Source organism: Bufo gargarizans, chromosome 3, assembly GCF_014858855.1.
Source record: "Bufo gargarizans isolate SCDJY-AF-19 chromosome 3, ASM1485885v1, whole genome shotgun sequence".
Lineage (NCBI taxonomy): Eukaryota > Metazoa > Chordata > Amphibia > Anura > Bufonidae > Bufo > Bufo gargarizans.
The window spans coordinates 558,019,486-558,044,537 of record NC_058082.1 but is presented as its reverse complement, the minus strand read 5'-3'; positions in this window follow the sequence as shown (position 1 = coordinate 558,044,537).

Sequence of the window (25,052 nt, the reverse complement as noted above, 5' to 3'; positions counted from 1 at the left end):
TCTACTTCTTCACTTAGTACAGATTTGAACCTATGACTACTCATATCCTTTTTCGTGTACTCTAAGGCCTCATGCACACGGCCGATGTTTTGGTCCGCATCCGAGCCGCCTTTTTGGCGGCTCGGATGCGGACCCATTCACTTCAATGGGGCCGCAAAAGATGCGGACAGCACTCCGTGTGCTGTCCGCATCTGTTGCTCTGTTCCGCGGCCCCGCTAAAAAAATATAACATGTCCTATTCTTGTCTGCACTTTTCGGACAAGAATAGGCATTTATATTGTTTGAGGCAAGACTAATACTGCATCAGACTCTTCTACCTCAGACAGGTTCCCTTGCACTTCCCCCTCTACTCTATCTATCTTTGTATCCTCTAACAGTGGCATGGTAATACTAGGTTCAAACATTTTACTTTAAATGCAATACTGATAATCAATACGAATATTAAGAGTCATTTCACTTTAAATGCAATACTGAGAAATGCAGAAATAAATGACTGTCACTTTATATACAACAGCGATAAATGCAGGCAATAAATGACTTTCACTTTAAATGCTTTAGAGTCCGTGTACTACAAACTGTCCTTTGTTTTTATTTAAAGTCCCTTTTTTCTGAACACAAAAAATGTCTCTTTATGCCAAAGCCTATATGCAATGATAAGTAATAAAAGGAAAGCTCTGACCCCATTCCGAAGAGCAGGAACAAATGTAAATCCTAAGGAAGATGTGTCTTTTCCTGATATGATGCGATGCTCTGCACTGACTTGTGATGCTCTGCGCTGACTTGCGATGCTTTGTGCTGACTTGCGATGCGCTGGCTTGAATACGCTGCTGCAGGCTTTGGGCCTGGTGGCAGGAAACTAGCTGGCTGCAGTACGTAGTCTCTCCATGGATAGCAATGCAGGCACTCTAGCTCTGGACCTTGGCCTCCCACCATGCGTCTCTTTCTAGGGATCGCAGGAGGGTTGGCGCTCTTTCTCTGACTATTTTGCAGCACTATGAAGTTCCTTTTGCGCTGTGGCATTAGAAGAATTTTGGTATCTCTGACTTTTAGTCTAACCAGACTGTCTGTTACTCTGTAATTCCTCTAGCGCCGTTCTATGTAAACAGTAGGTTCTATGAAATAGTCCAGTACATAACACATGTTGAAAACTATCACAAAATGGTGGTATGATTAAGATGGTGGTTCAACTGTTCAATCTGGTCATTCAACATAAAATGATGGATAGTGCACAAAGTATGATACCTCTTGGCGCAAAAAACACAACCTCAAGGGAGGTATATAGATGATTTATTTTTTGTTAATTGGTGATGCACGGCATGTGTGTCATTTTGCCCTGTTTCAGGGCGCTCAGCAGATTGGCACCGTTTTCGCACACAACTTTACCAACTGTCAAATTTAGCAGGGTTAGCCACTGATCAGCCTGTGACCGCAAAGCTGAAAGGAGTGCAGGAACGGTGGAAGGTGGAGTGGAGGACAAATTGGAGGAGAGAGGAGAAGGAAAAGGAGAAGAGTGTGGCTTTGTGGATTCTAATGGTGTTGCTCCCACTTGGCTCAGTGATAGGAGGCCAGGTGCCTTCTTAAGGCGGTCGTCCCTAGGTGAGTGTTGGGCTTACCGCGACTTATGCGTTAACAGAACAGGCTGCAGATGGCAACTCTATTATAAGTAGTGGGCACGTTAAAAAAAGCCCACACTTTGGAGCCATGTGCCGGCATCCTGGGAGCGCCAGATGTGACCGTGCATGGTGGATGACTCGCTCGAGATACATTTGCAGTCTTCTTTTTGCCTACTGTGCACTGCCAGTTCTGCCTGCTTCTCCTCCCTATCTGCTGCTCTATCTCTCCCTTTGAACTCCCCTCCTCTTCCTCTCTTGTGGGCACCCACGTGATGTCCATCGACACGTCATCTTCACCTTCACCACCACTGACATTAGAGATCTCGGAGTAGGCAGCAACAACCCTCCTTTGGCTAATCTGGGCACTGTCGTCAGACCGCTGGGTGGCGGCCGTTGCTACCTCCTCTTCCTCATCCGATGCCAAGAATGGCTGTGCATCGGTAAGGTCTGGGAAGGGATGGGAAAATAATTCCTCTGACTCGAGTGGACGGGCTATGGTGGTGGTGGTGGTATCCTTGGGGGTGCACACAACAGAGAGTGAGGAGGGTGCAGATACAGAGCATGAGAAGGGTGCAGAAGCAGAAGGCTGAGTGAGCATTTCAACCAACTCTGGTGCGTCCTTTGACGTAATCACGCCTTCTGCAACTTCCCACTTAGGCTCCAGCCTGGTGCACCTGCCCAACCCCTACCTTCCCTGCGGAATAGCCTGCCTCTTCCTCTGCCTGCCATTTTCAAAATTACGCTGTGACAAAAGTCCCTATAGAAGAGCATTATTTGTGGAAGAAGGTATATCACACCCCTGCCTCATTCCCTTTTTATGGGGGTCAACTGGTAAATCACACCAGTAGAAATTATTTGTTCCAATAGCGTTTGGCACTCTGTGCAGCTGCAGTATCTCAGCAGAACCGTACACAACTGCTACACAATACAAATGCACTATAATATACTTTCCATGTTAGAAAGTTTATTATAAGTATATCACACCCCTCACTATGTCACACCTATCGATAGCACACCTATACTAGTCCTTAAAAGGACTTTGTGGCCCTATTAGCTAGCGTTTGGTGTCCCTAACAGTCTGAACCTGCTCCACACAGCAACTTCTCCCGACACTGACAAAAGACTGAACGTAAAATAGCGGCCAAATCGGGTTTATTTATAAGGTGGGGGTATGTCCATGTGCTGAAACATCTCAATTGGCTGTCCTGTACCACCTGATAGATGTGTCATGGGTCAAAGATATTCACAATGTAAAAGAATATGGCGCCGGCGGAACGAGCATAGTTCGACACGAAACGACTGCCGGGCAAACCGCAAAGCCATCTCTAATGGCGATGTCTTCAGAAAAATAAACAAAAAAATAGAGAAATGAATCCCTTATTTTCTACCATCCTGTGACTACCTCCGACCCCGCCTTAGTATTTAGACCTGGTTTGGATAGTGCGGTGTGTAACGCCAATTTTTTTCTCTCCCATTGACTTGCATAGAAAAGCCATGTGGTTTGTGTCCTGTGTTCTCTGCACCCACCGGTTTGGAACAAAGGCTAAGTGTGTTTTTTCTATGCAGCGCCTCCGCAGGAAACATGAGGAATTACATCTACTGAAATCAAAGCCTGCTGCTGCTTTATACCCCACCGACCTGTATTCCCCTATAGAGCGTATAAATCATACTGTAGATAACATGCTGGTTATATATCTATCATACAGATCATACTTCTACATATATCATCCTTATTACACATGCTGGATATGTGGAGGAGTCAGGCTTATTCTTTGTGGCTGAAATGAAAGAAGACATCACATGTATCATGACAGCGCCCATACATACATATACAGTGGGAGGCGAAAGTTTGGGCAACCTTGTTAATCGTCATGATATTCCTGTATAAATCGTTGGTTGTTACGATAAAAAAAGTCCGTTAAATATATCATATAGGAGAAACACACAGTGATATCTGAGAAGTGAAATGAAGTTTGCTATAATTGTTTAAGCAAAATCAGGCCGGTGCAGACATTAGGTCACTGTTGTTGTCATTTTATTGATTCCAAAACCTTTAGAACTAATTATTGGAACTCAGATTGGCTTGGTAAGCTCAGTGACCTCTGACCTACATACACAGGTGAATCCAATTATGAGAAAGAGTATTTAACCACTTCAACCCCGCTAGCTAAAACCCCCTTAATGACCAGGCCACTTTTTACACTTCGGCACTACACTACTTTAACCGTTTATCGCTCGGTCATGCAACTTACCACCCAAATGAATTTTACCTCCTTTTCTTCTCACTAATAGAGCTTTCATTTGGTGGTATTTTATTGCTGCTGACATTTTTACTTTTTTTGTTATTAATCAAAATGTAACGATTTTTTTGCAAAAAAATGAAATTTTTCACTTTCAGCTGTAAAATTTGGCAAAAAAAACGACATCCATATATACATTTTTTGCTAAATTTATAGTTCTACATGTCTTTGATAAAAAAAAAATGTTTGGAAAAAAAAATGGTTTGGGTAAAAGTTATAGCGTTTACAAACTATGGTACAAAAATGTGAATTTCCGCTTTTTGAAACAGCTCTGACTTTCTGAGCACCTGTCATGTTTCCTGAGGTTCTACAATGCCCAAACAGTAGAAAAACCCCACAAATAACCCCATTTCGGAAAGTAGACACCCTAAGGTATTCACTGATGGGCATAGTGAGTTCATAGAACTTTTTATTTTTTGTCACAAGTTAGCGGAAAATGATGATTATTTTTTATTTTTATTTTTTTCTTACAAAGTCTCATATTCCACTAACTTGCGACAAAAAATAAAAAATTCTAGGAACTCGCCATGCCCCTCACAGAATACCTTGGGGTGTCTTCTTTCCAAAATGGGGTCACTTGTGGCGTAGTTATACTGCCCTGGCAATTTAGGGGCCCATATGTGTGAGAAGTAGTTTGCAATCAAAATCTGTAAAAAATGACCGGTGAAATCCGAAAGGTGCACTTTGGAATGTGGGTCCCTTTGCCCACCTAGGCTGCAAAAAAGTGTCACACATCTGGTATCGCCGTACTCAGGAGAAGTTGGGGAATGTGTTTTGGGGTGTCATTTTACATATACCCATGCTGGGTGAGAGAAATATCTTTGCAAAAGACAACTTTTCCCATTTTTTTATACAAAGTTGGTATTTGACCAAGATATTTTTCTCACCCAGCATGGGTATATGTAAAATGACACCCCAAAACATATTCCCCAACTTCTCCTGAGTACGGCGATACCAGATGTGTGACACTTTTTTGCTGCCAAGGTGGGCAAAGGGGCACATATTCCAAAGTGCACCTTTCGGATTTTGCAGGCCATTTTTTACACATTTTGATTGCAAAGTACTTCTCACAGATATGGGCCCCTAAATTGCCAGGGCAGTATAACTACCCCACAAGTGACCCCATTTTGGAAAGAAGACACCCCAAGGTATTCCGTGAGGGGCACGGCGAGTTCCTAGAATTATTTTTTTTTTTGTCACAAGTTAGCGGAAAATGATGATTTTTTTTTTCTCTTTTTTCCTTACAAAGTCTCATATTCCACTAACTTGCGACAAAAAATAAAAAATTCTAGGAACTCGCCATGCCCCTCACGGAATACCTTGGGGTGTATTCTTTCCAAAATGGGGTCACTTGTGGCGTAGTTATACTGCCCTGGCAATTTAGGGGCCCATATGTGTGAGAAGTAGTTTGCAATCAAAATCTGTAAAAAATAACCGGTGAAATCCGAAAGGTGCACTTTGGAATGTGGGTCCCTTTGCCCACCTAGGCTGCAAAAAAGTGTGACACATCTGGTATCGCCGTACTCAGGAGAAGTTGGGGAATGTGTTTTGGGGTGTCATTTTACATATACCCATGCTGGGTGAGAGAAATATCTTGGCAAAAGACAACTTTTCCCATTTTTTTTATACAAAGTTGGCATTTGACCAAGATATTTTTCTCACCCAGCATGGGTATATGTAAAATGACACCCCAAAACACATTCCCCAACTTCTCCTGAGTACGGCGGTACCAGATGTGTCACACTTTTTTGCAGCCTAGATGCGCAAAGGGGCCCAAATTCCTTTTAGGAGGGCATTTTCTAGACATTTGGATCCCAGACTTCTTCTCACGCTTTAGGGCCCCTAAAAAGCCTTCTGTCAGAATGCACATCAGTGCTGCAGCTAGTCGATCGGTTGGTCCACCTGGAAGGTAAAGAAAAAAAAAAAAAAAAAAGAAAAAACCAGGCCGCAACGCAATAATTTTATTAACTTTGGAACAGAATATATAAACTTTAACTTTTTGAACTAAACATTAACCTTTTTGCTTACTGGTGTTTTTTTTTTGTTTTTTTTTACCTTTATAGAACAAACCTCTCCTTCCCCATGGGTCAATGTGCAAAGCGCAAATCGCCCAAAGATGTGGCGAAGTGCGTTATGCACTTTGTCCCAGGTGAAAGGAGAGGTTTGCAGCAGCTGTGTGAGTGAATGGGCCCTAATAGCCCTGTGTGCCTGTCCTGGTGAGATGTGATCCCTATGCTAGGTGTACCTGTGAGTGGTACTTCCGGAAACACTCTCCAAAGCATAGGGCAGGGTGGTCAGGACAGTTAGGACAGAAATAGCGGGTGTCACGCCTTATTCCACTCCTGCTACAGACACGACATCTTTTTCGGGGTGACGGTTGGGTTGAGGTACCAGGAACGACATTGGGGAAATATCGCTCGTGTAGACGGCTAACTACACTGGTGGATGGGGCCACGGAACCTCCTGGGTACAAGAGGTTCTCGATGATCTCTTCCTGAAATTTGAGGAAGGATCCAGTTCTCCCAGCCTTACTGTAGAGAACAAAACTATTATATGCAGCCAATTGAATCAAATATACAGACACCTTCTTATACCAGCGTCTGGTTCTGCGGGAAACTAAATACGGAGACAACATCTGGTCATTGAAGTCCACCCCTCCCATGTGAAGGTTATAGTCGTGGACTGAGAGGGGCTTTTCAATGACACGGGTTGCTCGCTCAATTTGTATTGTCGTGTCTGCGTGGAGGAGAGCATGTAAACGTCACGCTTGTCTCTCCATTTCACCGCGAGCAGTTCTTCGTTACACAGTGCGGCCCTCTGCCCCCTTGCAAGACGGGTGGTAACGAGCCGTTGGGGGAAGCCCGCGCGACTAGTTCGCGCTGTGCCACAGGCGCCAATCCGTTCTAGAAACAAATGCCTAAAGAGGGCGACACTTGTGTAAAAATTGTCCACATAAAGATGGTACCCCTTGCCGAATAAGGGTGACACCAAGTCCCAAACTGTCTTCCCACTGCTCCCCAGGTAGTCAGGGCAACCGACCGGCTCCAGGGTCTGATCTTTTCCCTCATAGATGCGAAATTTGTGGGTATAGCCTGTGGCCCTTTCACAGAGCTTATACAATTTGACCCCATACCGGGCGCGCTTGCTTGGGATGTATTGTTTGAAGCCAAGGCGCCCGGTAAAATGTATCAGGGACTCGTCTACGCAGATGTTTTGCTCTGGGGTATACAAATCTGCAAATTTCAGGTTGAAATGGTCTATGAGGGGCCGAATTTTGTGGAGCCGGTCAAAAGCAGGGTGGCCTCTGGGACGGGTGGCGGTGTTGTCGCTAAAGTGCAGGAAACGCAGGATGGCCTCAAAACGTGCCCTGGACATAGCAGCAGAGAACATGGGCATGTGATGAATTGGGTTCGTGGACCAATATGACCGCAATTCATGCTTTTTAGTTAGACCCATGTTGAGGAAAAGGCCCAGAAAAGTTTTAATTTCGGAAACTTGGACTGGTTTCCACCGGAAAGGCTGGGCATAAAAGCTTCCCGGGTTAGCGGTTATAAATTGTGTGGCATACCTGTTTGTTTCGGCCACAACTAAGTCTAAGAGCTCCGCAGTCAAGAACAGCTAAAAAAATCCCAGGGCCGAACCGATCTGAGCTGTCTCAACCCGAACTCCAGACTGGGCAGTGAAAGGGAAAACTACAGGTGCGGCTGAAGTTGGGGACTGCCAATCAGGGTTTGCCAGCACCTCCGGGATTCTAGGGGCTCTACGGGCACGTCTTTGCGGTGGCTGCGACAGGGTCACTACTGCACGTGCCACCGTACCAGCTTCAACTGCCCTTCTGGTGCTCGCTACTTCACCATGTTCTACGGCAGTGCTGGTACTAGGTCCAGGGAGGGCTGCGCTGCTGGTGTATGCCTCACCACGTAATCCGACAGCAGCAGCCCCACTCTGCTGCTCTTGAAGCGGATCCTGCGCAACCTGTGGTCTAGCGACACGGGGCCGGGTACGCCTGGTGCTATCAGGGACCTCAGCCTCCTCGTCCGAACTTTGGGTCAGAGAGCCACTGCTTTCTACAGGTTCGTATTCTGACCCGCTAGATTCATGAGATGAGGGTTCCCATTCCTCATCCGACTGGGTCAGAAGCCTGTAGGCCTCTTCAGAAGAATACCCCCTGTTTGACATTTGGGCAACTAAATTTAGGGGTATTCCCTGAGACTACCCAAGAAATAAAAGCAAGCCTGTCTTACAAAGGGGAGGCTAGCGAAGTACCGGAGGCCGCTGCGATTGATAAAAAATATCAAAACTGATTTTTTTATCGCCGCAGTGCGTGTAAAGTAAATGTGCAGTGATCAAAAAAAATATTTTTTTTGTCACTGCGGTGGGGCGGGCGTGGGTGAACGCACGTGTGGGCGACCGATCAGGCCTGATCGGGCAAACACTGCGTTTTGGGTGGAGGGCGAACTAAGGTGACACTAATACAATTATAGATCTGACCGTGATCAGTTTTGATCACTTCCAGATACTATAAAAGTACAAATGCTGATTAGCGATACGCTAATCAGCGAATAACGGACTGCGGTGCGGTGGGCTGGGCGCTAACCGATCCCTAAACTACCTAACCAAGGGGCCTAAACTATACCTAAAACCTAACGGTCAATACCAGTGAAAAATAAAAGTGACAGTTTACACTGATCACTTTTTTCCTTTCACTAGTGATTGACAGGGGCGATCAAAGGGGTGATCAAAGGGTTAATTGGGGTTCAGGGGGGTGATCTGGGGCTAGTATGTAGTGTTGGTGTACTCACTGTGTAGCCTGCTCCTCTGCTGGATCCAACCGACGAAAAGAACCAGCAGAGGAGCAGGCCAGCCATATAACAGATCATATTTACTAATATGATCTGTTATCTGGCACTCTGATAGTTTTTTTAAAAAATCATCAGCTTGCCAGCCGCGATCATTGGCTGGCAAGCTGATGACGCGACTCCCCTCGACGAAATGCCGGCCCGAACTGCACATGCGCGGGCCGGCAAAGCGCGTCATCTCGCATCTCGCGAGTAGAGTTGAGCGAACACCTGGATGTTCGGGTTCGAGAAGTTCGGCCGAACATCCCGGAAATGTTCGGGTTCGGGATCCGAACCCGATCCGAACTTCGTCCCGAACCCGAACCCCATTGAAGTCAATGGGGACCCGAACTTTTCGGCACTAAAAAGGCTGTAAAACAGCCCAGGAAAGAGCTAGAGGGCTGCAAAAGGCAGCAACATGTAGGTAAATCCCCTGCAAACAAATGTGGATAGGGAAATAAATTAAAATAAAAATTAAATAAATAAAAATTAACCAAAATCAATTGGAGAGAGGTCCCATAGCAGAGAATCTGGCTTCACGTCACCCACCACTGTAAGAGTCCATTTTCATAAATTTAGGCCCAGCACCCAGGCAGAGGAGAGAGGTCCCGTAACAGAGAATCTGGCTTCATGTCAGCAGAGACTTAGTCTGCATGTCATAGCAGAGAATGAGGCTTCACGTCAGCCACCACTGCAACAGTCCATTGGCATATATTTAGGCCCAGCACCCAGGCAGAGGAGGGAGGTCCCGTAACAGAGAATCTGGCTTCATGTCAGCAGAGAATCAGTCTGCATGTCATAGCAGAGAATCAGGCTTCACGTCAGCCACCACTGCAACAGTCCATTGGCATATATTTAGGCCCAGCACCCAGGCAGAGGAGAGAGGTCCCGTAACAGAGAATCTGGCTTCATGTCAGCAGAGAATTAGTCTGCATGTCATAGCAGAGAATGAGGCTTCACGTCAGCCACCACTGCAACAGTCCATTGGCATATATTTAGGCCCAGCACCCAGGCAGAGGAGGGAGGTCCCGTAACAGAGAATCTGGCTTCATGTCAGCAGAGAATCAGTCTGCATGTCATAGCAGAGAATGAGGCTTCACGTCAGCCACCACTGCAACAGTCCATTGGCATATATTTAGGCCCAGCACCCAGGCAGAGGAGGGAGGTCCCGTAACAGAGAATCTGGCTTCATGTCAGCAGAGAATCAGTCTGCATGTCATAGCAGAGAATGAGGCTTCACGTCAGCCACCACTGCAACAGTCCATTGGCATATATTTAGGCCCAGCACACACACAGGCAGAGGAGGGAGGTCCCGTAACAGAGAATCTGTCTTCATGTCAGCAGAGAATCAGTCTGCATGTCATAGCAGAGAATGAGGCTTCACGTCAGCCACCACTGCAACAGTCCATTGGCATATATTTAGGCCCAGCACACACACAGGCAGAGGAGAGAGGTCCCGTAACAGAGAATCTGGCTTCATGTCAGCAGAGAATCAGTCTGCATGTCATAGCAGAGAATGAGGCTTCACGTCAGCCACCACTGCAACAGTCCATTGGCATATATTTAGGCCCAGCACCCAGGCAGAGGAGGGAGGTCTCGTAACAGAGAATCTGGCTTCATGTCAGCAGAGAATCAGTCTGCATGTCATAGCAGAGAATGAGGCTTCACGTCAGCCACCACTGCAACAGTCCATTGGCATATATTTAGGCCCAGCACACACACAGGCAGAGGAGAGAGGTCCCGTAACAGAGAATCTGTCTTCATGTCAGCAGAGAATTAGTCTGCATGTCATAGCAGAGAATGAGGCTTCACGTCAGCCACCACTGCAACAGTCCATTGGCATATATTTAGGCCCAGCACCCAGGCAGAGGAGGGAGGTCCCGTAACAGAGAATCTGGCTTCATGTCAGCAGAGAATCAGTCTGCATGTCATAGCAGAGAATGAGGCTTCACGTCAGCCACCACTGCAACAGTCCATTGGCATATATTTAGGCCCAGCACCCAGGCAGAGGAGGGAGGTCTCGTAACAGAGAATCTGGCTTCATGTCAGCAGAGAATCAGTCTGCATGTCATAGCAGAGAATGAGGCTTCACGTCAGCCACCACTGCAACAGTCCATTGGCATATATTTAGGCCCAGCACACACACAGGCAGAGGAGAGAGGTCCCGTAACAGACAATCTGGCTTCATGTCAGCAGAGAATCATTCTGCATGTCATAGCAGAGAATCAGGCTTCACGTCACCCAACATTGGAACAGTCCATTGGCATATATTTAGGCCCCGGCACCCAGACACAGGAGAGGTTCATTCAACTTTGGGTAGCCTCGCAATATAATGGTAAAATGAAAATAAAAATAGGATTGAATGAGGAAGTGCCCTGGAGTCCAATAATATATGGTTAAGGGGAGGTAGTTAATGTCTAATCTGGACAAGGGACGGACAGGTCCTGTGGGATCCATGCCTGGTTCATTTTTATGAACGTCAGCTTGACCACATTGGCTGTAGACAGACGGCTGCGTTTGTCTGTAATGACGCCCCCTGCCGTGCTGAATACACGTTCAGACAAAACGCTGGCCGCCGGGCAGGCCAGCACCTCCAAGGCATAAAAGGCTAGCTCTGGCCACGTGGACAATTTAGAGACCCAGAAGTTGAATGGGGCCGAACCATCAGTCAGTACGTGGAGGGGTGTGCACACGTACTGTACCACCATGTTAGTGAAATGTTGCCTCCTGCTAACACGTTGCGTATCAGGTGGTGGTGCAGTTAGCTGTGGCGTGTTGACAAAAGTTTTCCACATCTCTGCAATGCTAACCCTGCCCTCAAAGGAGCTGGCATTGACACAGCTGCCTTGGCGACCTCTTGCTCCTCCTCTGCCTTGGCCTTGGGCTTCCACTTGTTCCCCTGTGACATTTGGGAATGCTCTCAGTAGCGCGTCTACCAACGTGCGCTTGTACTCGCCCATCTTCCTATCACGCTCCAGTGCAGGAAGTAAGGTGGGCACATTGTCTTTGTAGCGTGGATCCAGCAGGGTGGCAACCCAGTAGTCCGCACAGGTTAAAATGTGGGCAACTCTGCTGTCGTTGCGCAGGCACTGCAGCATGTAGTCGCTCATGTATGCCAGGCTGCCCAGGGGTAAGGACAAGCTGTCCTCTGTGGGAGGCGTATCGTCATCGTCCTGCCTTTCCCCCCAGCCACGCACCAGTGATGGACCCGAGCTGCGTTGGGTGCCACCCCGCTGTGACCATGCTTCATCCTCATCCTCCTCCACCTCCTCCTCATCCTCGTCCTCCTCGTCCTCCAGTAGTGGGCCCTGTCTGGCCACATTTGTACCTGGCCTCTGCTGTTGCCAAAAACCTCCCTCTGAGTCACTTCGAAGAGACTGGCCTGAAAGTGCTAAAAATGACCCCTCTTCCTCCTCCTCCTCCTCCTGGGCCACCTCCTCTTGCATCATCGCCCTAAGTGTTTTCTCAAGGAGACATAGAAGTGGTATTGTAACGCTGATAACGGCGTCATCGCCACTGGCCATGTTGGTGGAGTACTCGAAACAGCGCAACAGGGCACACAGGTCTCGCATGGAGGCCCAGTCATTGGTGGTGAAGTGGTGCTGTTCTGTAGTGCGACTGACCCGTGCGTGCTGCAGCTGAAACTCCACTATGGCCTGCTGCTGCTCGCACAGTCTGTCCAGCATGTGCAAGGTGGAGTTCCACCTGGTGGGCACGTCGCATATGAGGCGGTGAGCGGGAAGGCCGAAGTTACGCTGTAGCGCAGACAGGCGAGCAGCAGCAGGATGTGAACCCCGGAAGCGCGAACAGACGGCCCGCACTTTATGCAGCAGCTCTGACATGTCGGGGTAGTTGTGAATGAACTTCTGCACCACCAAATTCAGCACATGCGCCAAGCAAGGGATGTGCGTCAAATTGGCTAGTCCCAGAGCTGCAACGAGATTTCGCCCATTATCACACACCACCAGGCCGGGCTTGAGGCTCACCGGCAGCAACCACTCGTCGGTCTGTTGTTCTATACCCCGCCACAACTCCTGTGCGGTGTGGGGCCTGTCCCCCAAACATATGAGTTTCAGAATGGCCTGCTGACGTTTACCCCGGGCTGTGCTGAAGTTGGTGGTGAAGGTGTGTGGCTGACTGGATGAGCAGGTGGAAGAAGAGGAGGAGGAAGCCGAGAAGGAGGAGGTGGCAACAGGAGGCAAAGAATGTTGCCCTGCGATCCTTGGCGGCGGAAGGACGTGCGCCAAACAGCTCTCCGCCTGGGGCCCAGCTGCCACTACATTTACCCAGTGTGCAGTTAGGGAGATATAGCGTCCCTGGCCGTGCTTACTGGTCCACGTATCTGTGGTTAGGTGGACCTTGCCACAGATGGCGTTGCGCAGTGCACACTTGATTTTATCGGATACTTGGTTGTGCAGGGAAGGCACGGCTCTCTTGGAGAAGTAGTGGTGGCTGGGAACAACATACTGTGGGACAGCAAGCGACATGAGCTGTTTGAAGCTGTCTGTGTCCACCAGCCTAAATGACAGCATTTCATAGGCCAGTAGTTTAGAAATGCTGGCATTCAGGGCCAGGGATCGAGGGTGGCTAGGTGGGAATTTACGCTTTCTCTCAAATGTTTGTGAGATGGAGAGCTGAACGCTGGCGTGTGACATGGTTGAGACGCTTGGTGACGGAGGTGGTGGTGGTGGTGGTGTTGGTGGTACATCCCCTGTTTGCTGGGCGGCAGGTGCCAACGTTCCTCCAGAGGCGGAGGAAGAGGCCGAGGCGGCAGCAGCAGAAGAGGTAGCAGGGGGAGCCTGAGTGACTTCCTTGGTTTTAAGGTGTTTACTCCACTGCAGTTCATGCTTTGCATGCAGGTGCCTGGTCATGCAGGTTGTGCTCAGGTTCAGAACGTTAATGCCTCGCTTAAGGCTCTGATGGCACAGCGTGCAAACCACTCGGGTCTTGTCGTCAGCACATTGTTTGAAGAAGTGCCATGCCAGGGAACTCCTTGAAGCTGCCTTTGGGGTGCTCGGTCCCAGATGGCGGCGGGCAGTAGCAGGCGGAGTCTCTTGGCGGCGGGTGTTCTGCTTTTGCCCACTGCTCCCTCTTTTGCTACGCTGTTGGCTCGGTCTCACCACTGCCTCTTCCTCCGAACTGTGAAAGTCAGTGGCACGACCTTCATTCCATGTGGGGTCTAGGACCTCATCATCCCCTGCATCGTCTTCCACCCAGTCTTGATCCCTGACCTCCTGTTCAGTCTGCACACTGCAGAAAGACGCAGCAGTTGGCACCTGTGTTTCGTCATCATCAGAGACATGCTGAGGTGGTATTCCCATGTCCTCATCATCAGGAAACATAAGTGGTTGTGCGTCAGTGCATTCTATATCTTTAACCGCTGGGGAAGGGCTAGGTGGATGCCCTTGGGAAACCCTGCCAGCGGAGTCTTCAAACAGCATAAGAGACTGCTGCATAACTTGAGGCTGAGACAGTTTCCCTGGTATGCATGGGGGTGATGTGACAGACTGATGGGGTTGGTTTTCAGGCGCCATCTGTGCGCTTTCTGCAGAAGACTGGGTGGGAGATAATGTGAACGTGCTGGATCCACTGTCGGCCACCCAATTGACTAATGCCTGTACCTGCTCAGGCCTTACCATCCTTAGAACGGCATTGGGCCCCACCATATATCGCTGTAAATTCTGGCGGCTACTGGGACCTGAGGTAGTTGGTACACTAGGACGTGTGGATGTGGCAGAACGGCCACGTCCTCTCCCAGCACCAGAGGATCCACTAACACCACCACGACCATGTCCGCGTCCCTTACTAGATGTTTTTCTCATTGTTATGGTTCACCACAACAACAAAAATATTATTTGGCCCAATGTATTGTATTCAAATTCAGCTGGATATAAATTTGAGGCCTAGTATTTAGGCGCTGGGTGACAGGTATGGGTTTAGTGACAGAATTAGACTTGGAAATGCACAGTAGCGTGTGTGTGAAGTTATTCTGAATGACCCTATGTGCACCTTGAATATTATATACCCTTTTAGGGCTAGATTTCAAATAGCTCTGATACAGCAGAAACCACTAAATTTTTTAATTGCTAAATTGGGAATTGTATTTCAACCCAGAACAAAAAATGTGCTTTGACGGACACTAAATAACTTTCCCAGCCACAACAGGACAGCGGTAACAAGAGATTTAGCAGGATATAAATTTGAGGCCTAGTATTTAGGCGCTGGGTGACAGGTATGGGTTTAGTGACAGAATTAGACTTGGAAATACACAGTAGCGGGTGTGTGTGAAGTTATTCTGAATGACCCAATGTGCACCTTGAATATTATATACCCTTTTAGGGATAGATTTCAAATAGCTCTGATATAGCAGAAACCACTAAATTATGAAATTGCTAAATTGGGAATTGTATTTCAACCCAGAACAAAAAATGTGCTTTGACGGACACTAAATAACTTTCCCAGCCACAACAGGACAGCGGTAACGAGAGATTTAGCGGGATATAAATTTGAGGCCTAGTATTTAGGCGCTGGGTGACCGGTATGGATTTAGTGACAGAATTAGACTGGGATATGGCCAAAAAATAACCACACTATTGCTGGTTAAATGCACTTGGTGACGGGCGCAGCTTGCCCCTGATGTAGTATATGGCCAAAAAATGAACAGACTATTGCTGGTTAAATGCACTTGGTGACGGGCGCAGCTTGCCCCTGATGTAGTATATGGCCAAAAAATAAACAGACTATTGCTGGTTAAATGCACTTGGTGTGATAGCTTGACGAACCACACTACTGAGGGTTAAATGCACTTGGTGACGGGCGCAGCTTGCCCCTGATGTAGTATATGGCCAAAAAATAAACAGACTATTGCTGGTTAAATGCACTTGGTGTGATAGCTTGACCAACCACACTACTGAGGGTTAAATGCACTTGGTGACGGGCGCAGCTTGCCCCTGATGTAGTATATGGCCAAAAAATGAACAGACTATTGCTGGTTAAATGCACTTGGTGACGGGCGCAGCTTGCCCCTGATGTAGTATATGGCCAAAAATAAACAGACTATTGCTGGTTAAATGCACTTGGTGTGACAGCTTCACCCTGATGTAGGCTTTAGCCAAAAAACAACCACACCATTGAGGGTTAAATGCACTTGGTCGCAGCTTGGATGCACTTGGTCGCAGCACCGCACAAGACACAAAATGGCCGCCGATCACCCCAGAAAAAAGTGACTGACAAACGGTCTGGGCAGCCTAAAAACAGTGAGTGAGCATTTGAATTTCAGCAGCTCAATGATGCACAGCTGCAGATCGATCGATTAATCAAGTGAAGTCCTTTGGAGGAGTTAATCTGCCTAATCTCGCCCTACTGTCGCATCCGCAACCTCTCCCTACGCTAATCAGAGCAGAGTGACGGGCGGCGCTATGTGACTCCAGCTTAAATAGAGGCTGGGTCACATGGTGCTCTGGCCAATCACAGCCATGCCAATAGTAGGCATGGCTGTGACGGCCTCTTGGGGCAAGTAGTATGACGCTTGTTGATTGGCTGCTTTGCAGCCTTTCAAAAAGCGCCAAGAAAGTGTCACAAAAGCGCCAAGAAAGCGACGAACACCGAACCCGAACCCGGACTTTTACGAAAATGTCCGGGTTCGGGTCCGTGTCACGGACACCCCAAAATTCGGTACGAACCCGAACTATACAGTTCGAGTTCGCTCATCCCTACTCGCGAGATGACGCGTATATGCGTGACTGTGCGCAGCGCTGCCGCCTCCGGACCGCACATCTGCGTTAGGCTGTCCGGAGGCGGTTAAGGGGGTCAATTGTAAGTTTCCCTCCTCTTTTAATTTTCTCTGAAGAGTAGCAACATGGGGGTCTCAAAACAACTCTCAAATGACCTGAAGACACAGATTGTTCACCATCACGGTTTAGGGGAAGGATACAGAAAGTGGTCTCAGAGATTTCCGCCGTCTGTTTCCACAGTTAGGAACATAATGAGGAAATGGAAGACCACAGGCTCAGTTCATGTTAAGGCTCGAAGTGACAGACCAAGAAAAATCTCGGATAGACAGAAGCGACGAATGGTGAGAACAGTCAGAGTCAACCCACAGACCAGCACCAAAGACCTACAACATCATCTTGCTGCAGATGGAGTCACTGTGCATCGTTCAACCATTCGGCGCACTTTACACAAGGAGATGCTGTATGCGAGAGGGATGCAGAGGAAGCCTTTTCTCCGCCGCTTGAGGTGGGCTAAAGCACATTGGGACAAGCCAGCTTCATTTTGGAATAAGGTGCTGTGGACTGATGAAACTAAAATGGAGTTATTTGGCCATAACAAGGGGCGTTATGCATGGAGGAAAAAGAACACAGCATTCCAAGAAAAACACCTGCTACCTATAGTAACATATGGTGGTGGTTCCATCATGCTGTGGGGCTGTGTGGCCAGTGCAGGGACTGGGAATCTTATCACAGTTGAGGGACGCATGGATTCCACTCAGTATCAGCAGATTCTGGAGACCAATGTCCAGGAATCAGTGACAAAGCTGAAGCTGTGCCGGGGCTGGATCTTTCAACAAGACAACGACCCTAAACACTGCTCAAAATCCACTAAGGAATTTATGCAGAGGAACAAGTACAACGTTCTGGAATGGCCACCTCAGTCCCCAGACCTGAATATCATTGAAAATCTGTGGTGTGACTTAAAGAGAGCTGTCCATGCTCGGAAGCCATCAAACCTGAATGAACTAAAGATGTTTTGTAAAGAGGAATGGTCCAAAATACCTTCAACCAGAATCCAGACTCTCATTGGAACCTACAGGAAGCGTTTAGAGGCTGTAATTTCTGCAAAAGGAGGATCTACTAAATATTGATTTCATTTCTTTTTTGTGGTGCCCAAATTTATGCACCTGCCTAATTTTGTTTAAACAATTATAGCACACTTTCTGTAAATCCAATAAACTTCATTTCACTTCTCAGATATCACTGTGTGTGTCTCCTATATGATATATTTAACTGACATTTTTTATCTTAACAACCAACGATTTATACAGGAAAATCATGACGGCTAACAAGGTTGCCCAAACTTTCGCATCCCACTGTATATATACGTACCACATACAGAGAACTGGAGATGGACTTAAAGGCTTACAATCTAGTCTGACATCATTCATACATACCCTGCTCGAGGAGCAATCTGCATATACTTGTTACGATGATGATTGAAGATTACTTGCGATTACTTTCAATTACTTGTAATTACTTGCAATGTCTTGGGATATGTGGAAAAGAAAGGAGATAAAAAAATTCATGATGACCATGATTGGGTAGTGCAGGAGGACATCACATGTATCATGACAAGTATGTACAGATGATGATAGACATGCACCCTCACATACACATACATACAGCTCCCCTGGACCACGCAGATAGCCTTCTTCCCCACAAATGAGCAGCCTCAGCCAAGTGAGCTCCTTATAAACCTCTGTGATGTCATAATGATTGTATGCTGTGATCTGATTGGCCGATGCAATGCTGTGATGTCATAATGGGGGTGATGCTGTGATCTGATTGGCTGATGCAATGCTGTGATCTGATGCTAATATTAAACTCTGGAAATTCTCTGCCATATGTAATGACCAGTGATGGTCAGTTCGCAGTGTTCGCCCGCGAACACATGCCGGCTGCCATCTTTAGTAAGGTAGACTCACCCGTCCGGCGATGCACAGGTAAGCCCTTACCTGTGCCTGTGCCGCGAGCCGGTCTTAAATCAATTGCGGTCACCGGGAGCAGGCAGTTTCGAGAACAGCCGCCGGGGGCCTTTCCCTGGCTGTTCTCGGGAACTGCCTGCTCCCGGTGACTGCATTTCATTTCAGACCGGCTTCTGGCACAGGCACAGGTAAGGGGTTACCTGTGCATTGCCGGACGGATGAGTCTACTTTACTAAAGATGGCAGCCCGCATGTGTTCGCTGGTGAACACTGCGAACTGACCATCACTGGTAATGTCACTGTGGGTCCATTTTTGACACCTTGCTACCATTCGCTATGTGCTAATATCTGTCATCCAATGTATTTCATGTCATCTTCTGATAATGTGCATATTTATTCCACATAGCTGTTATGTTCATGTAATGTGCCTGGTTACCACAAGGTGGCAGCAACACTTGGCAGTGCTAGTGGCAGGGAATGGACTGGATTGTCCATTCTCTCTCTCCCTCTGGAGGGAGAAGGAGAAGAGGAGTTAGTTAGTAGGAGTCAGTCTAGCCTTCCCCCACCTGGGGAAAGGTTGTATGTTGGCTAGCAGAGCTCTGCCTGCTCTGCTGGGCCTGAAGGATCTGCCTGCAAAGGACTATTTGGTTGCATGTCCCCTCCTGGGCTTGCATTGCCTTCACCCAAGCTGAGCCGAAGCTTGAGGTACTGTAAACCAGGGCAAGAAGTTCCTAGGATTGCTTACAGAAAGAGACAGACTACTATTGCTAACATAGCGGAGCTGAGAGAGCTACACCAAGGATACCTCTGAGAGGAGTTTTTTTTTTTACAGAAGTTGTTTGCCTGCGATTTGTCCTGCTGAAGCCTATTGGAAACCAAGATACAGTCTGGAAACTGTGTGGATTACCGCTTATGCCAAGTAAAAGCAACTGTTCATCATTTACCAAGTCTGGACTCAACTTTGTACTACTCCATCCAAGCTCTTCATCCCCTTTTGCACTGCCTCGGTCGACCACGTCTGGGATCCACCCGTATTCAGGTAGGAACACCGTGACAATAGTTCTACACAACATCTCCAGGGATATTGTGGCCTATTTAACACCACTCTGGCCTTCCTACACTGGGTATTAACACCACCATCTACAAAGGGGACTCCATGTTCCCGTTGCTTAACTGCAACTGGCGTCACATTTACTTGTTCTACAAGAGGGACATATTTCGTAGAAACCTCCCAAGGGGCAAGGGATCCCCCAAGCCCCGGCCGTGGGCATCACACATACATTACAGGAGTTGTCCCATAGTGATAAATCCAGGAGTTGTCCCATAGTGATAAATCCAATGTGCAGTGTGATCGCAGATGTATAGTATCCACTAGGGATCGACCGATTATCGGATTTACCGATATTATCGGCCGATATTCAGGATTTTGAACACTATCGGTATCGGCATCTATTTTGCCGATATTCCGATAGTGTATGGGGAACACAGATCGCGCTGCTGACAGCGCTCTCCGTGTTCCCCTTAGCAGCACAGGGGAGAAGGAGCAGTGTCTCCTCCCCCTGTGCTGCCGCTGCCGCCAATGAGAGGACAGGGGACAAGAGGAGGGGAGGAGCTATGGCCACTGCGCCACCAATGAAGCTTAATCTCTCATTTATTCATATACAGGAGGCGGGAGCTGCAGGATCACATAGCCGGCTCCCGACCTCTATGAGCTGTAGCTGCGATCTGCGGTAGTTAACTCCTCAGTTGCCGCGGATCGCAGCTACTGCTCATAGAGGTCGGGAGCCGGCTATGTGATCCTGCAGCTCCCGCCTCCTGTATATGAATAAATGTGAGATTAAGCTTCATTGGTGGCGCAGTGCGCCCCCCCAAGCCCTCCAGTATCAGACATTGGTGGCGCAGTGCGCGCCCCCCCCAAGCCCCCCCCCCCCCAAGCTGGCTGCCATGATAAGCTCCATGCTGCTGTGTGCACAGAGCACACAGCAGCAGGGACAGTGTGAGCTCCTATTCACCCTGATAGATCTATCAGGGTGAATAGGACAAGGGTTCTAGTCCCTAAGGGGGCTAAAAGTTAGTTAAAAAAAAAAGTTACAAAAAAAAATAATAAAAACACCAAAATATTAAATAAAATTGAAAAATAAAGATTTACAAAAAAAAATACACATTAACAATAAACATTAATTTTCAGCAGATTTGTGGGAATTTTTTTTTTTTTTTCAAAAATGAAAATTCCCAGAATATCGGTATAAATTATCGGCTATCGGCCTGAAAGTTCACAAATTATCGGTATCGGTATCGGCCCTAAAAAATCAATATCGGTCGATCCCTAGTATCCACGCATACGTATTCTAGGCCACACCCCTTCTTACTGTGATCCCGCCTCCTCCATAGAAATAGTTTACAGTTACTGTCTTGGATATCATGGAATGTGGTGATGTCACATGGACTTGTGATGTCACATGGACTTGTGATGTCACATGCTCCATTTGCATACACAGAGTCCATTTTTATGTGTTTTATACTGGAGGACCCCTTTATAGTCTAACAATAAGGCCAAATCAGTGTAATGTGGACTATTTTGTGTTAGTCGCCCATAGGCGTAGTCAGACCACCACCAATCACATACTTATCACCTGTCCTGGAGATCGGTGAGGAGTTGTTATGGCGGGAAAGACTTCCCATAAGCTGTCCATTTGCCGACCATAAAGCGGTTGTAAAGAAGGGTCAAAATGATGAAAACAGGTCCCACTCCCCTCACCGATCCCCTACCCCCAATTTAACACTTCCTGACTCTTCCGTCATATCATTTACTAAATATGGGGGGTTCTATCTATAATTGGGGAGAGAGCGCCTTAATTGGCGTGAGAAGACTTACAGGCCATACATGCTCCTCTGGAATTCTGGGAAGAAAAGGATGCAAATGAGCTCTTAACAAGCTCCGCCTGTGATGCCACCAGATTTAAGGCATTATCATATAAGTCAATGTTCAACCCTTTAAACAGGCCTTGAGACATGACTCAGATATTAAATAAGTCAGCACCTCATAATTGCCCCTCATCAGTGTAGAGCAAAGAGTACTGGCTTAACAGATGAACATGAACTGCTAGCATCTTTCCATTCTTCATCCACACCACATACCATGCTTTTCATGGAAGCTTTACTCTTTTCTGTTTCTCTTTCTAATGACATAATTTTCTTGTTCTGTAGATATTTGGGTCCCCCGCCTCCTTGTCGTCTCCACTGTCCTCCCCTGTATCATAATACAATAACTTGTGAAACACTCTACTAATGTGATATATAGAAAAATTGATGTGTGGTCCTCACCGTAGCAGAGTTTTGGTCCAACCCACCCCAAATACATGGTCCAAAACAAAAAGTTGTGGCAGCATTCTATAGGTTTCATGCATATCTGCATGGAGTGCTGCGTCATCTTTGTATTTTGGACTCCCCTTTATCATGCCTGCTGTGCGCGGTCTCCTGCCAGGGTCCTGTCTATGGTATGTGGCCAAGAGAGAAATCCACCTGCCAGCATCAAATACAGTGGACAACTCAGCTGCTGCAGAATCTCCTACTACACACCCCAGCTGCTGCAGAGCCTCCTACTACTCACCTCAGCTGCTGCAGAACCTCATAATCCACACCCCAGTAGCTGCATAACCTCATAATACACACCTCAGTAGCTGCAGAACATCATCATACACACCTCAGTAGCTGCAGAACATCATCATACACACCTCAGCTGTTGCAGAACCTCCTACTAATCATCTCAGCTGCTGCAGAACCTCATAATCCACTCCTCAACTGCTGCAGAACATCATTTTACACACCTCAGCTGCTGCAGAACCTCCTAATACACACCTAATCTGCTGCAGAACCTCATGATCCACACCTCAGCTGCTGCAGAACATCATCATACACACCTCAGCTGCTGCAGAACCTCCTAATACACACCTCAGCTGCTGCAGAACCTCCTAATACACACCTCAGCTGCTGCAGAACCTGATAATCCACACCTCAGCTGCTGCAGAACCTCCTAATACACACCTCAGCTGCTGCAGAATCTCCTAATATACACCTCAGCTGCTGCAGAACCTCCTAATACACACCTCAGCTGCTGCAGAACCTCATAATACACATCTCAGCTACTGCAGAACCTTATAATACACACTTCAGCTGCTGCAGAACCTCATAATACACACCTCAGCTGCTGCAGAACCTCATAATACACACTTCAGCTGCAGCAGAACCTCATAACACACACCTCACCCACCGCAGAACCTCATAATACAGACCTCAGCTGCTGCAGAACCTCCTACTACAAATCTCAGCTGATGCAGAACCTCATCATACACACCTCAACTGCTGCAGAACCTGATAATGCACAACTCAGCTGCTGCAGAACCCCATAATACACATCTCAGCTACTGCAGAACCTTATAATACACACTTCAGCTGCTGCAGAACCTCATAATACACACCTCAGCTGCTGCAGCACCTCCTAATACAAATCTCCGCTGCTGCAAAACCTCATAATACACACCGCAACTGCTGCTGAACCTGATAATGCACACCTCAGCTGCTGCAGAACCTCCTAATACACAACTCAGCTGCTGCAGAACATCATCATTTATAAACACATGCATAAATGCGGAAAGGCAAATGGTTACCTGACAGAATTAGCTCTGCTACATCTATAAATATAGGGCAAAGGTTAATAAGCTTCAGACTTTTTTTTGTTCCTGAGTTTCTTGTTTTTGACCTTCTCCGGGTGGAATCCCACTTTCTCCATACTCCCCCGCCTCGCCTCCGCCCATCCCACACACCACCTCACCCCATCCCACACACCGCCTCGCCTCCGCCCATCTCACATACCTCCTCGCCTCAGCCCATCCCACACACCACCTCACCCCATCCCACACACCTCCTCGCCTCCGCCCATCGCACACACCTCCTCGCCTCCGCCCATCGCACACACCTCCTCGCCTCCGCCCATCCCACACACCTCCTCGCCTCCTCCCATCCCACACACCTCCTCGCCTCCGCCCATCCCACACACCCCCTCGCCTCCGCCCATCCCACACACCTCCTCGCCTCAGCCCATCCCACACACCTCCTCGCCTCAGCCCATCCCACACACCTCCTCGCCTCAGCCCATCCCACACACCTCCTCGCCTCAGCCCATCCCACACACCTCCTCGCCTCCGCCCATCCCACACACCTCCTCGCCTCCGCCCATCCCACACACCTCCTCGCCTCCGCCCATCCCACACACCTCCTCGCCTCGCCCATCGCACACACCTCCTCGCCTCCGCCATCGCACACATCTCCTCGCCTCCGTCCATCCCACACACCTCCTCGCCTCCTCCCATCCCACACACCTCCTCGCCTCCGCCCATCCCACACACCTCCTCGCCTCCGCCCATCCCACACACCTCCTCGCCTCAGCCCATCCCACACACCTCCTCGCCTCAGCCCATCCCACACACCTCCTCGCCTCAGCCCATCCCACACACCTCCTCGCCTCCGCCCATCCCACACACCTCCTCGCCTCCGCCCATCCCACACACCTGCACGCCTCCACCCATCCCACACACCTCCCCGCCTCCACCCATCCCACACACCTCCCCACCTCCACCCATCCCACACACCTCCCCACCTCCACCCATCCCACACACCTCCTCGCCTCTCCGCCCATCCCACACACCTCCTCGCCTCCGCCCATCCCACACACCTCCTCGCCTCCGCCCATCCCACACACCTCCTCGCCTCCGCCCATCCCACACACCTCCTCGCCTCCGCCCATCCCACACACCTCCTCGCCTCCGCCCATCCCACACACCTCCTCGCCTCCGCCCATCCCACACACCGCCTCGCCTCCGCCCATCCCACACACTGCCTCGCCTCCGCCCATCCCACACACCTCCTCGCCTCCGCCCATCCCTGCGGATCTGTAAACTATGAAGCTCTTCTGAATCTTCTCGCACATTCTGACATCTTACTCTCTGCTTCCTGGGCATAAATATTCCCTAAGGGCACAATCAAAATTTTAGATTAAAACAATTTCTTGACGATCATTTTTGCAGCACTTTTATTCCTGTCAATTTAACCTGACTTGATCGATATTGTGCAAATGATTCTGACATATTTTATTCGGCCTAGGACGCAGAACCGGCCCCTGATGATGTTCAATAAGAAGACTCAGATTAATCCAAAATTTACGACATAATAACAAATGCAATTATAAAATCTCCCCAAAGTCCAACAATTATTGCGGAGCAGATCGACTTATGCTAATTAGCTTTGATAACATTTATGTCTGTTTCACTCCATGACCAGCAGATGGCAGTAAAAGAGCAATGTAGTGTTGCTGCTGTCCTGGGAGCATGGATTGGGGGAGACCCCCCTTTCTGCACGGAGCTGCACTGGGACAGGTGGGGGACATATCACATTATGCTGCAATTGGAGAGTAATGAATAATTGCAAAATAATTTGCAACAAGAATATTTAAAATCTGCTTTGCTACCGTGTGTTAGGCTACTTTCACATTAGCGTGTTTTTTTTTTTGCGGATCTGTCATGGATCTGCAAAAACGCTTTCGTTAC